This window comes from Neocloeon triangulifer, unplaced genomic scaffold (genome assembly GCF_031216515.1).
Source record: "Neocloeon triangulifer isolate White Clay Creek 2 clone unplaced genomic scaffold, ASM3121651v1 ptg000013l, whole genome shotgun sequence".
Taxonomy (NCBI): Eukaryota; Metazoa; Arthropoda; class Insecta; order Ephemeroptera; family Baetidae; genus Neocloeon; species Neocloeon triangulifer.
The window spans coordinates 7,014,459-7,028,143 of NW_026775555.1; the positions used below are offsets into that span (position 1 = coordinate 7,014,459).

Here is a 13,685-nt window from a genome sequence, read left to right on the forward strand (position 1 = left end):
CAATTCCCTTTGTTGCATCCAATTTGAATAAAACGGATTCTAAAAGCTTCATAAGGACGGGCTACTTATACGGTTCAAAATTATCATTATTCTAGAGCTGCATCCACAATTATAAATAATACATCAACCCTTTCAACGAGGGTAGTGTATTAATTACAAAAAATTAAACTCAGGAAAACTATGCACACAAATATATTTGTTTGAACTTTTATTCTTGCAAGAAATATATTTAACGTATAAAATAAATTATGCAAGCATAAAGTTGTAATAAATTAACGACCAATTAAATCAATATTTAGGAAATCAAATTGGTTTAATTTAGGAAAAATATCTCAAATTTTGTAGTTAAAAACAATTCTCATAAATTTAATACGCATATACAATTTAAAAAGCTTAAATAGCTCCATTAAAAAATTAATGGAATTGATTTAAAGGTAATTAAATATTGTCAATATTTTTCATGGAAAAAATTATTTCCATTCCCTCACCTTATTTATAACTTTGTTACGTTTTAAAATAATTATTATTTCATTTTAAATCCTGCAGCTCTTTAATTGCGTTCCAGTGTTTTGCCACTTTAGTGAGAACAGCTGTGACTCTTCTTTGCAAACGTAAAATTCCTGATGTATATTTTTTTTTCACCCTCCACGATTTCAAAACCAACGCGAGTGTGACGATTTTTACTTTTTGTCGAGAGCTGTTAACGCGCGTATTAAGGATTTGAAAAGATTAATCACTTTATTACAGCGATCTAATAACAATCCATTAGTCATACAACGAGAGCGAGAGGGTTGTTTTAAAATGTTACTAAAATCCCTCGTGGCCGGGCATCGGAATGAGTAATGAGCGAAGGTCGTGGACGGCAAGAATTAATCTCGGAACAGCACGCAGCCAGCAAGGTTGACAGCAGGTGTGTGAGTGGCAGTCTTTTCGACCATTTATCGGTCACAGGTGAGTCAGTCGCACCGCACAGGCCACCGCTTTTTCACGCCAATCCATCATTCGAGACTCGCGCGAGAGAAAGAAAGAGAGAGAGAGAAATAAAGGCAGCGCAGGGATAAATCTGGCCCGTGTGTCTTGGTCTAGCCCCCTTGGTCCGACCGCGTCCCGCGAGGAAGTCTGGAGTTATTTTTGACCGAGCCTCAAAGAGGCCTCCTCGTGCGATCTAGTTTGCGTCCGAGCCTCGACCAGTGCGTTTGCCTCCGAAACGAGCGCCGCGTGTGCCCTCGATTCTTCTCTCTGCGCCTCACCTGTGGGCCTCGCTCGGCCAAATTGCTGGACTGAGCCGCACAGCTGCTCGCAGCTCGCCCCCGGGGCAACAGGTTAGCCCAAGTGATTTGATTTGTTTTTTCAATTAAATTTACTATGCTAATAGATTATGCACGTGGAGGGACTATGGAGTGGAATAGCATAGGATTTTAATAAAGTTGCTCCTGGTTTTTCAAAGAGCGAAAATTAATTTGTTCATGAAGTTTAAATTTGATTAATATATTTTGGGGCTTTAAAAATAATAATAAATCTTGAAATGGAAACAGTTATCTAATTTTTATATTATAAAAAATTATATTAACATTAATTAAGCTGTGGAGGGTTTTCAATCTTTAAAGTTTTTTTCAATATTAAATGAAATTAATTTTATTTTTATTCAAGATAATAAAATGCTTTTTTTATGCTTAGAGTGAGAAAAAAATTTAAAAACAGATTTAAAGTTTTTTATCATTGGCATTAAAATATGCATCACTAAATTGTAATGTATTTAAATTAAAAAATTAATCTGAAATTTTAAAATGAGAATAAATGTCAATGTCACTCCAAATTCAAGATACCTTTCAAAGCATGATGTGAAATTCCAAAACTTCCAGTACAGATGGAAAAGTAATTCATTTAAAACAATTTAGCTGCAAAAAATGTTTATTTATTCATTGGCGGGTATTCTCTGATCCATTTTGAAGCTGAAAGCAAATTATATCATTTTAATTGCTGGATATTTCTTTCAAACTACTTAGAATTTTGCTGAAAACTGCTTAGCATGATCTTTATACAAAATGAGACGTTTTTTAGATATTTAAAAAATTCGATTCAATTTGGTGATTCTTCAGCAATAAAACTTCAATCCTGAATAAATACATATTTCTTTCACAAGTATTAAATCTCATTAAAAATTTCTTGATCGCACACAACACATTTTTAAATTTGCATGAGTTGTATGATGTAATTCTGAAACGACTGAAACAACAAACAACTTTTAACACAATCAAGTGGCAACTCCGAATATGAATGCGCGCTTTGCCCAGTCGGCGTGAAAGCCGCGGCGTAATTAATAATTCACCAAGTTCTAATTGGCGTTGGCGCGCAGTGCATTGCCATGAAAAGCAAAATGCAGTTCTCTCGCCTCGCGCGCACTCCAATTACTGGCGGCGAGCATTGAGAAATATCTGTCTACCCTCGTCAGATGCACACCCACGCCCTTACCTGGGAAATAATTATACAGGCAGATTGCATTTCCTTCTCTGCGAGCGCCTTCTTGAAATAGTTATGCCGGCAATGACCTGGCTATGCCGTGCTCTGCCGAGAGAGAGATGAAAATTGTTGCGCGCCGGAATGAATCGAGGCCGGATTATCGCTGGATGCAATTTTGCTCGCGCGCTTCTTAGAAATTATTACATCTCTTGCGCAAGCCGGGAGTAAATTTCGCCCCGCGCCGCTCTCCTCATAATGGCCCGGCGTCGACGAGAGCGGCTTAATGCGACTTTATAATGCAAATTGTGCTCGAGAAGAACACACTCGTATGTTCCGCCACCTCTGATTAAACTTGACGTTTTTAATAATACATGTGGAAGTGAAGCTGAGCGCAAATTGCTGCACTTTTAACTGCTAACTTCAAAGTTTTCAAATTATATGCAATGACAAAAAAGTTACATTTTTGCAAACGCCGTTTGAAAGGCAATTTTGATCAACGATTAATCAAAATAGTTTTAAATTCAAATCTGAAATAAAATTGACGAGTGCTGACGTTTAAAAGAAAAGTTAAACTAAAGTAAGTTATTGAAATTAATGTTAAATTTATTTATTAAATCGGATGGAAATGATAGATTGATTCGTTTTTATCTTAAAAACAAAAAATAACTTAAATTTATGCATGTTTAATTTTAAAGTGTTCAATTTCTTCCTTTTAATACAGACGATTTGTCACCGTCACTTAACCAGAATCACTATCAGATTTGTTCTTTCCAAGCCTTTTGTTCGCAGTTAAATTGAATGAAAGAGGTACCGAGACCCCTCTTTATTGGATGACTAAGACCTTCACTCATCCCATTCAACACGCTGAAATCGCCTTTGCAAACACCATCAAGAACGAAACCAAAAGCGGAAAACAATTCCACGGGGATTTGGCTACGCGCACGCATTCTGCAGAAATAAATTATTGCACCGAAGTGGCAGAGGAGTTGCTCGTTTGCGAGGCAAACAAGCAGTCCAGTCGGCGCTGCGTCCCCCGGGAGCCGGCAGTGCCAGAAAGGACCACTCGAGCACATTACCCATTCATAGGCTGGACTCGCAAATCCACACAGCGGGCATTCAGAAAAATGAGACTGTGCCGACAGATCCTAAAGTCCGGCCGGGGCTAACTTAATTTGCAATTCGCAAGCGCGCCGGCTTTGTGCTTCTTTGTAATTACACAACTTCGCTGCCCCGACCGTCGTTTGCACCTGCAAAATTAACAAACGCACTTTTTCGCGTACATCTGAAATTGTACACCAAAATCATTGTTTAATATCCTAAATCAGTGTTACTGTCATATTTATTATTAAAACATAGCTATATTTGGATCATCAACTTTAGTATTTATTTAATTTCAATTACAAAGGAATTTGAGTAGAATTTAAAAAAAAAGTGATTTGTAATTGAAAATTGAAAGTTGGAAAGTATAATCATGATTTTAGTGAATTTTTTTATGTGAATTTAGGAGTTATTTTATTTTATTATTTGTTAATAATAAATCATATTTTTTTATGCATAAAGTAAGTTTGTAAGACGAGACAGATAATTTTTGGGAAAATCGCATTCTCCAAGAAAAGTACGCAAAAATTGGGTGAAAAATGTATTGCATGGACCAAAAGAAAAAAACACGCATAAAATTTGTATATAAATAGATAAATTTAAGACATTTTCATGCATTTTTTTTTGTTTGTTTGTTAAATTTTAACTTCAACCTTGTGTAAATAATTAAAATAATATCATAAAAGGAATATTAACAAATTACAAAGAAGTAAAATAATATTTTTAAACGGCAAAATAATTTTTGCGGCGTTTGTTGAAACCAAAAGTATTTTCAATCAGTTGAGAATTGGCAGAACAATGATTTAGTTTGATTCTCGGTTTTGTTTTTGTTCGGCGAGGCGAGAATTCCGTGCGCACCCAATACACAAGAAGCTATTTCAAGCAGCTGCGACCACCGACTGCTCTCGCTGTAGACGAGGCCCGAAATTTTTGCGCGTCGGAACAGAAGCTGTGCTTCGGAGAGGAATTGCGGATGCCGTCGATAAGTCGATAGCGATAAAGACGCGTTGGATTTCGCACAGCGAATAGCTGAGTTATCATGTCAACAGGCGGATCGAATTGTTCGTGAGTTCGTGCGCAAGCAAACGCGACCGCGTGTGCTTTACAAATTATGAAGGAGGAGTGAGCCTGATAAACACACACACACCTAGAGGGCGGTTTTCGATTTCACGGCAAAATGCCAAACCTGCGAAATTTATCTCCGGCGGCAGTCAGGTGCGATTCGGTGTCAGCTAGAATTTGCACATCTGCTGCTCGCCGACGATGACTAATTGGTCCACGACTTACACCGGGCCAACTATTTATTACACGCGTTGTTCGGCCTCTAATTTTTCGTGCTGTGTATTTATTTTTATTCCAACTTATTTGAAAAGTTTCGCAAGGAGCAAATTTCCAGCCGTTCAAAGTCGAGATAGAAAAGGCTTTGGGCGTCACGAGTGCCGATAAATTTTCTGCAAAGTTCAAGTTGTGAAAGGCTTTTTGCTGATAGTGGTGCCACCGTTGCCGCCGCCGCTTTTAGCGCTTTTAAATCTTATCCGAGACTTTCCTCGGCTAAAATTATATTTCCTCCTTTCTTTCTCCGGCGAAATTGAGAGCACACAGATCGCAGATTGGTTTGACGTTTTACATCAAACTTTTGCGAACGGTGCCTCGCTTTGAACTGCGTTCATCAAAGTGGCGCGTTCATTTGCCTAATATTTATTCGCAGACTTATCCGATCACTTTTTACTCACTTTTGACACCAATGTTAGAGGAAATTGAAATTTAATATTCTCAATCGATTCTAAATGGGAAAAACATGTTTAAATTTGACATGCATAGCTTTTGATTTAGTGATTGATTAATATAACTTTTAAAGAAATCACGGAAATGAAGATTTGGGCTTTCCCTCGTTGCAAAAAATTGTTTTTATTCAAAAACAAACGGCTCTACCAGTTTCGGTCACGGTCTGCGACCCTATTTCATGAGCAAGAAAAAATACAAAAAAACTGCAAAATTGAAAAACCACATTTTAACATAAAAAATAAAAATCTTAAAACTAACAAATTCAAGTAGTAGTTTAAAGATTTTTATTTTTTATGTTAAAATGTGGTTTTTTCAATTTTGCTGATTTTTTGTATTTTTTCTTGCTCATGAAATAGGGTCGCAGACCGTGACCGAAACTGGTAGAGCCGTTTGTTTTTGAATAAAAACAATTTTTTGCAACGAGGAAAAGCCCGAATCTTCATTTCTATGATCATCTCCTCAAGTGTCAACTTCTTCAAACAAATTTAAAGAAATCTTGTTTATAATTAAATTAATAATAGTTTACCATTAAAATTTTGTTTTCTTTCTATTATTTTATTTTAGTTTTGATTCGTAATATTATGGGCTTTTTAAAAACTATTTAATTTTTAAGCAGTAGTAAAATTTATTTCAATTTTGTAAGTGTTTTTTTTTTTGTGTGCAAAATTTATATTTTTATTTATTATCACAATATCAGGTATAGACATTGAATTTTTCTCAATTTCGATTTCCTTTTTAGATGGAAAAAAATTTTCTACATCCAATCAAAGTAGGACTTTTAAAACTGGAATATTAACTTGAGCACGGAAAGTCAAAATCTAAAAGCATATATGCTTTTGAAAACGAATTTTAAGGTTCAGTCACACACATTCTTTGATGATGTACAACGACCCATCCACCCACACCGTTGAGAACCTGGCCTTATTTACTTCTGCATTTCGCTTTGAGCCGCGTCTTCCCCTTGAGCGACTGTTGACACAACATGACAACACGCGCACACATTGCGTGCCGCAAAAGGGGTTGAAATGAAGAGAAATGATGCGAGGCGGCAACGCTTTGCGCCAGCCCTCGTGTCACCCGAGCTGCAAAATGGATTTCTAAATTGAAAACACAGAGACTTTCTCATGAATATTTTACTGCTGAGAAATTTCCCAGTGATTAATTTCCTGCATCTCGAATATGCCCGAGGCCGCGGTGGAAAAAGTGGACGGAAAATGGCTCGAATTAGGTCGCAATATTTTATCTTCGCGCAGTCGGAAGAAATTATCAAATGCAAAGTTTGCGCAGTTTAAAAGCAGCGGTGGCATATTTCACTGCCGATAACAGTGTCATCTGCGCCCCCTGAGAAATGAGGAGGTATGCAACGTGTCGCGCAGCCGAGATAATCTTGTTGCATAAGTTCACAAAGAGTGCAATTCCCACTTCAGTCGCACAGCGAGTGCTCCCAGCCGAATTAAAAGATAAAGAGCGCCGAGGAAAGTGGAAACGCTTTCTCTCCTCTTGCGAGAGAAAGAAAGGAAGAGAATTACGTTTGCCACCTTTTTGTTGCTCGCTGGGTTGTGTGGTGTCATCCTCAGCTGTGTTAAAAAAAAAAACTTGTTTAGACACGCTATGGTGCAAAACACCCACACTACTTTATTATATTCACAGTAAAAGCAAAAACCATTTTAAATTTTGTACGTGATTTTATTTTATTTAATAAATTTTTAGAAAATCAAGAGATTTACTAATTCTAATAAAATAAGTAAGATAAGTTAATTTTGGAAAGATTTAGTTATTGAAAATAAAATTAAAGTCTAATTTACTTGAAAAAGAAAAACAAATGAAATGCACGTGCATACAAACATCTTAATATTGATTCACGTTGTTTAAAGTATTGGAGTGGAAACTAGATATTTTCTTCTTTTTAACAAAAACTCGATGAAAATAAAAATTGTGCTCTAATTTCTTCAAAAAAATTTAATCTGGTGAAAATTTTCAATCTGAAATTGATTTTATGATATTTTTGAACAAATAAAAAAATAAATTTGATTGAAAAAATTTAAAATTTGAGTTTTTTAATCTCTAAGATTAATTGTAAGACAAATTGACCAATTTCGCACCGCACGACTATTTGTCTAGACCTAATAAAGCCTTTTTGAATGTGAAGAGCGGCAATTACAAGTCGATTGGCGCCAGCACAGAGTCTTCTAAATACAATAATAACAGCGGGATGCTGCCGAGAGGGCAACAAACAGCCAAGAAAGAGTAACCAAGCGTCGGGGGTGACGTCACTCGCGCGGCGAAGAATAGTAGCAGGTACCGTCCGCTCTTCTCTGCTGACTGCTATTTTTAACATTTTTAAGTGAGTGGGCCTCATTCTCTTCTCGTGCCACTCTCAGATGCGATGATGGCGTGTGTAAGCGCGCGAGTGTGCTGCTTGTGTGTTTGCGCGCGGCGGCCTGTTCAAGTTTTATTATCCCCGCTCTTTAGGTGACAAAATCAATTAAGAAAAAAAAATAGCGGCGGTGCGTGCTTCCTTTTGTTGACTCGCCTTTCCATTAAGGAGCGGCGGAAAATTTGCTGATGAGTCCGCCTGCCCGCCCGCTTGCCATCAGCACCTGCGCCTAATCTAATTTAGCGCCTGGACCTTTTTTTCCAGGGGCAAATTTGATTCTCGGGTCAATCATTCTCTCGTTCTAAGCGACATTGACAATTTCGAATCGAGTTAATAGTGCCGCTGTAAATAACTGCCAGATTCGATTCAATTTTTTTTACACTTTATTAAAAAAAAGACTATTTTCCAATTTTATGTTTTATATAAAATTAAAGCTAATGAAAAATAAAAAATATAATTTTAATAATAATTTCCAGTTATTGATTTTTATCGAGAATATTATTAACTAGGCACATGTGATTGTTATTTATTAAACTGAGAATTCTTGATTTTTTTTCTTCTTTGCATATTATAATCTGATATTTCTAATAACCTTCTTGTTCAGACTATTAAAAAAACAATAAAAATAATAAAGTCATACTTTTTTGGTAAAAAAAGTAAATATTCTATTAATAATCCCTCATAATACTATATTAAAAATATTGCAGTAAATCAATTATTTCCCGAAAAGAATAAAAAACTAACTGAACTAACTAAACTGATGGATTCAAGATTCAAGTAACAATTACATAAAATGTCACTTTAATTTCTTACATTCTTTCTTGAATAAAATAAATTAAGTGTAATTTATATTTCCAATTTAAATTTGATTTCATAATTATGATTAATAACCTATTATTATTTTTTTTTTTGGGATCAATATTAAAATTCCTTCAATGTGAAGAATTTAATGAAGGATTGATTTAGAAACAGATTTCGGAGCGATGGCATATATCAAGTATCCTTTTATGCTGATTTTGCCAAAGAGGCTGCTCGAATCGGCATCAAAACACAACATTGGCGAGGCCCAGAAATGAGACACGGAGGAATGCTCCGGAGCATTTGCGATAAAATATTGTGCGAGTCTGCATTCCGATCCACGCCCTTCTCTCGCATGTATTCTGTCGCGTGATGACTTGCAGTGAGTAATGGCCGCGCGTCACAGTGTCATGTGTGAAATGAGAATTCCTCCACATTGTTCTTACAAACGTTTTGCACAAGATAGTGTGTGTGTGTGTGCATAAAGCCCTTTCTCTGCTCTCTGGCGCTGCCAGGGCGACCTCTTCGCTCCTCTCCGCACTTTTATCTCGCAGACGGTGTTTCTGTCACGCCGACGACAGGCAATTGCGGAAATGGGTCTTCGCTGTCTTAATGTTCTCCTGCTCCACTGAACTTTCTGCAAATTGAGGAAAACGCCGCCGCGCTGATTTGCCGTCAAATCGCGATATCTTTGTGAAATATTGCGAATTTATTCCTCACTCGCTCCTTTTCATACTTTTCTTTTCACAAAAGGTTCAAAGGTCAAAAAAGTAATTTTAAATTTAATTTCTTTAGATAATTTCCAAACTTGAGGTCTATGAAAAATACAGTTAATTAAATTCTATATTAATCATTTTGATTTCGATCTTTAAAACTATAAATCAAAAATTTTATTTGATTATAAAACTTTTCAACTAAAATTAAAAACTCATCAAACTTTAAGTACAAACACTACACTTTAACACTTTTGGTCACGGTCTTCAACGTAATGTAGGGGGAAAATATCACAATTTTTCTCAATTTTTTATAGTTTTAAAAAACTTGCATAGCTCATAAAAAAGATTCTCAGATAATGACCAAAATTAGATTGGAGCAGTTTTCTGGTTTGTTTTTTATTTGATAATTATAAATTTCAACCACCTTCCTCACGGAAATTAAAATATTTTAATGCCTACAATTTTTGGTAAAAAAAAATAATGTTCAAGCACACGTGACAACATTGTTCTCGTCGCGATGCAAAAAAGCAGACAACAAATTTTCCCCTGAGAACAGACATCGGCATTTATTGGAAAAAGGCGGGCGGCACGCGAAGAGAGAGCCCATGAATTTCCATTTGGCAGATTTAAAAGTGTGTTTTATCGCTCGGCGGAAACTGCCAGGAATTTAATATACTGTATCGGCTCTTTTCAGAATCGATCAATCGCGAACTCCGCTGATTTTCTGCGTTTATTTAGTTCTTTTGGACAAGTTCCTTTCTCAGATTGCGCTCTTGAAAAAAAAAAAAAAAAAAAAAAAAAAAAACAAGAAAGAAGGAGAGACATTCTGGAAAAAATTCTTGAAAAAAATTGTCAATTTACAAGTTCCAAATATTGTAATTTCTTGCAGAAGTTTGTGAATTGAAAAATTTCAATTTAATGTTGAATAAAAATAATAAAAAAATGCAAAGCAAAATGTAATGAAATTGTAAAATCTACAAAGGGAAAGTTAAAAAATAAAAGCACCCTCAATTCAAGAAAAATTTATAAAAATTTTGCATCAATTGAGTCAAAAAGGGTAACGTGGAAATAATAATTAAAAATTATTGTGCGGAAAGTGGCTTTATAATTTTTACTAGAGGTAAATTCAGATTAAACAATTGATTTTTTTCAGGTTTTTGTCACCCGATTTTGTCTACAAACATGAACGCTGGCACTGGTTGGCACACATTAGCCAATGATCGGAAATCAGCACGTCGCGATTTATGCCTCGGGTGGCGGTTATGCCATTCTGTGCACTGACCTCACTCGCCCGGCTGGCCGCGCGGCCGGCAAGAATTGCTGCCAATAAAGCGCGAATAAATGCAGGCCGTGCTCGCTGCACTATTGCGAGTCAAAGGCTTCTGATTTATGGTGCAGTTGGAAACTCCAAGTCGGTGCCAAATAATTGCCGTGGCGTTTTATTTGAGCAGAAAGTCTCTCACAAATGAGCGCGCAATGCGAAATAAAGGGGCCGAGGATAGCGCGCGCTGCAAATATAAAACAGTCTCTCCGATCTCATTCCCTGCTCTCGCCGCCGGTATTTATTGACGTATTGATGCTCGGCAGAAATACGAGCGCGCTCTAGTTGCCTTTGAGGCGCAGAAAACGCTCTCTGTGTTTCTTCGTCGTCGCTGCAAATCGAGCCCCTGACGATCGCAGCGATTTCGCTTCCCTGGAAAGTGTTTAGCACCGTGAAATTTTCATCAAAACTCTTAACACGCACTCCAAAATAAACAAACGAAAGCTAAGAAAGCATAAAGAGAAAACTAAGAATTCAAGCCAGTAAAATTGAACTTTGAAAGGATTTAGTTCAAAATTAATGTTCAAGTTTTTCTAAACGATTCTAAATGGACCAATATTCCAAAGTCAAAACGTGTTAAATAAAAACTAAAATAATGTAAAAAAAACTAAATTTCCCTGAAAAAGCTTTTGAGGGGAAAAGTGGAAAATTGAATTATTATCACCTAAGGAGGGGATGACCATATTAATCAGGCATGTTTTTCATTGCTCAGATTTTGTACTGTAGTCAAAACTGCTCATCGAACTGAGATGGATCATTAGTTCATGAGGGTCGAAAAAACGCTTTTTGCAAGAATTTTCCTATCATACTTTTCCGTCCAGATTTTTATCTTTTTTAGAAAAATCAAGCTATTTTTAGCAGAAAATGTAGTTTCAAACTGTATTATTATTTTAATAATAATGCCTTTTGGGTGTAACAAAATATTTTTATAATTTACAGAATTTCATGAAAATGGTGAATAGCATAGCATTCATTTTTTTTTTTACTTTCTTTCATCATCTAAAGAAATTTTATTAATTATTGGCGAATGTTTTTTTTTTTCACAGACTATTGCATCATATCAAATTAATTTTGCTACGAAATCAGATATTTATGTTCATTGATTTGTGCTGTTTTTCTGTACAAAGCTGCCGAATTTCTAATTTAAATGAAAAATCAGCTCTCCGAAGAAAAAGAAAATGATCTAATATTTGATCTGGATTTCAATCCATTGAAAGGGAATTTAAGGATTTGACTGAATGCTGAGTGTTATTGACAAGCAAATATTATCTTCTGATTTGCCAGCGGATATTATCCCGATTATGCAAACCGTTCGGCCACTCGACTGGCAAAAGAAAGAGAGAAAGGCAGGTTTTGAAGAGGCAGCACGGGGAATAATTGAATCGCTGCCGTACAATAACAGCCGAATTGCTCCTCCTCGCTGCGTCTGCCGAGCGATTTAACCTGTTCTGGGTCCACCGCGTGGTTTATGGAAAAATAATTTAAAATAATGAGCCGCGGATGGCATGGTGAGTCGGCGGAGTGATTCATTGATCTGATCCGCTGCCGCCACCGGTCCCCAGGGAGCTGCGGTTCTCTTTTTGTGTGCCGCTGCATCAGAGGATTAAATTGCCTGTTGCGCCGCAAAAAGGAAAGTAATGCGCGCCACCGCCGTTGGGTCCAACACATACATATAAGCAGCGTTATTTCCCCAACAATCAATATAGCGCTTTTTGTTGCTATTTTTTGATAACTCTCGCCGCCGGTCTTGGGTGAATGAATAATGAATAAATCTCCTGCAGGATTTTCAGCTCATAAGCTGCGAGCTGCCAACTTAACACATGAGCTCCATCCGTTCTCTTTTGCGTTGAATTAATAGCTGTTTAGAGTGTTCCAAATTACTACCCTCAAAAGAGAAATCATTTTAAATTGTTTATAGTGATTTAGAAATAGGTGAACCTATTGGAAAGTAAAAATGCACAATTACAGCCCAAATTATTAAAACTTGAGAATTTTTAATATAATTAAATCATCGATTTGACCTCGTGTCATATATTTGAAAATTTTGATTTTAAATTCACTATGAGTAGCACAACATGAACATTAATGAAAAAAAAAAATTAACAACGCGATTTATTCTCAAGATTATTTTTCGATTAGTTTTTCCACTTTAAAAACATGACATGTGAAAAGTGCATGTTTCTGTAATTAAATTGCAAAATTATTGACAATTAATGACTCTTTCAAGAGTGGAGCACTCTGTACTGTTTGAATATGTTTCAGAGCTGGTGAAAGGCCTATAAATATTCATATCCAACTCAACTTTGTACTCTCCGTCTCGCGAATGAAAATCAGTTCTAAACCGCCCTTGTTGGAAGCACATTCGATAATAATGAAGTCACTCTCTATCTAAAAATAAAATGCGGGATGCCTCGGAGCGCAGCCGATCGCAATCAATTAAGTTGAATGCTCTCTTAAGAAGATGAACTGCTGCTGCTACTGCACGTCAGCCCTTTTAATTTATTAATCAAGCTAATTATCATTGAGAGAAGATTTTTGAACAACTTTTCCAATTAAGTCAGCGTCTCTTTATTGCCATTCCACCTACCAACTTTTTTCCGATTTTAATTCATCAAAGTTGGCCGGAAAGCAAAAGAGACGGGCTTCTGCGCGAGAGGGTTGCACTTAAATGTAATTAACTATCGCTCGGCCTCACTTTCAAAGTGGATTAATTTCCCGTTTACCTGCTCCAGATGGAACGAGAAACTCTCCCATCAAATGCTGTCTATTTATTTGCAATCGACATTAATCGGAATTTAATTCCATGATCCGGATTAGCAATCGTTTTTACAGAAATAAAATCCAATTTACTCCAAAGGAAAAACACAAAATGTTGTGTATAATGAACGAAATAAATTATTTTTAGTTTCAGTCAAACAAAAATGGTCCTTTGTAGCTTTCAAGTTTGATTAAAACATTTATAAGCTCTCGTCCGTAAATTTTCTCATTTAGAATTGGCGAGAGGTGATGTACGCGTCCACTTTTCTATAAAAAATGAGGTATGAGAAGGACAGCTAATTTTTTGAGCAGTTGCCAAAACGTGCCGGTGGAGACGAGTTGGTGTGTTTTTGTACGTTCGGTGGCAGCCGTT

At 36.3% G+C, this 13,685-nt stretch overlaps 2 protein-coding genes across 14 annotated transcripts in view; one reads left to right on the forward strand and one right to left on the reverse strand.

The window, feature by feature from the left end:
- The window catches only part of LOC132198550 (potassium voltage-gated channel subfamily H member 6), a 164,977-nt gene that overhangs the window by 124,129 nt on the left and 27,163 nt on the right, over window positions 1-13,685 (reverse strand). The gene's annotated exons all lie outside the window — the stretch shown is intronic.
- LOC132198552 (TWiK family of potassium channels protein 18) overlaps window positions 1,183-13,685 on the forward strand; it is a 35,492-nt gene continuing 22,989 nt past the window's right edge. Inside the window, exon 1 of the mRNA XM_059622626.1 lies at window positions 1,183-1,322. The gene's annotated coding sequence lies outside the window, so the exon portion shown is untranslated. The remainder of the gene's footprint in view (window positions 1,323-13,685) is intronic.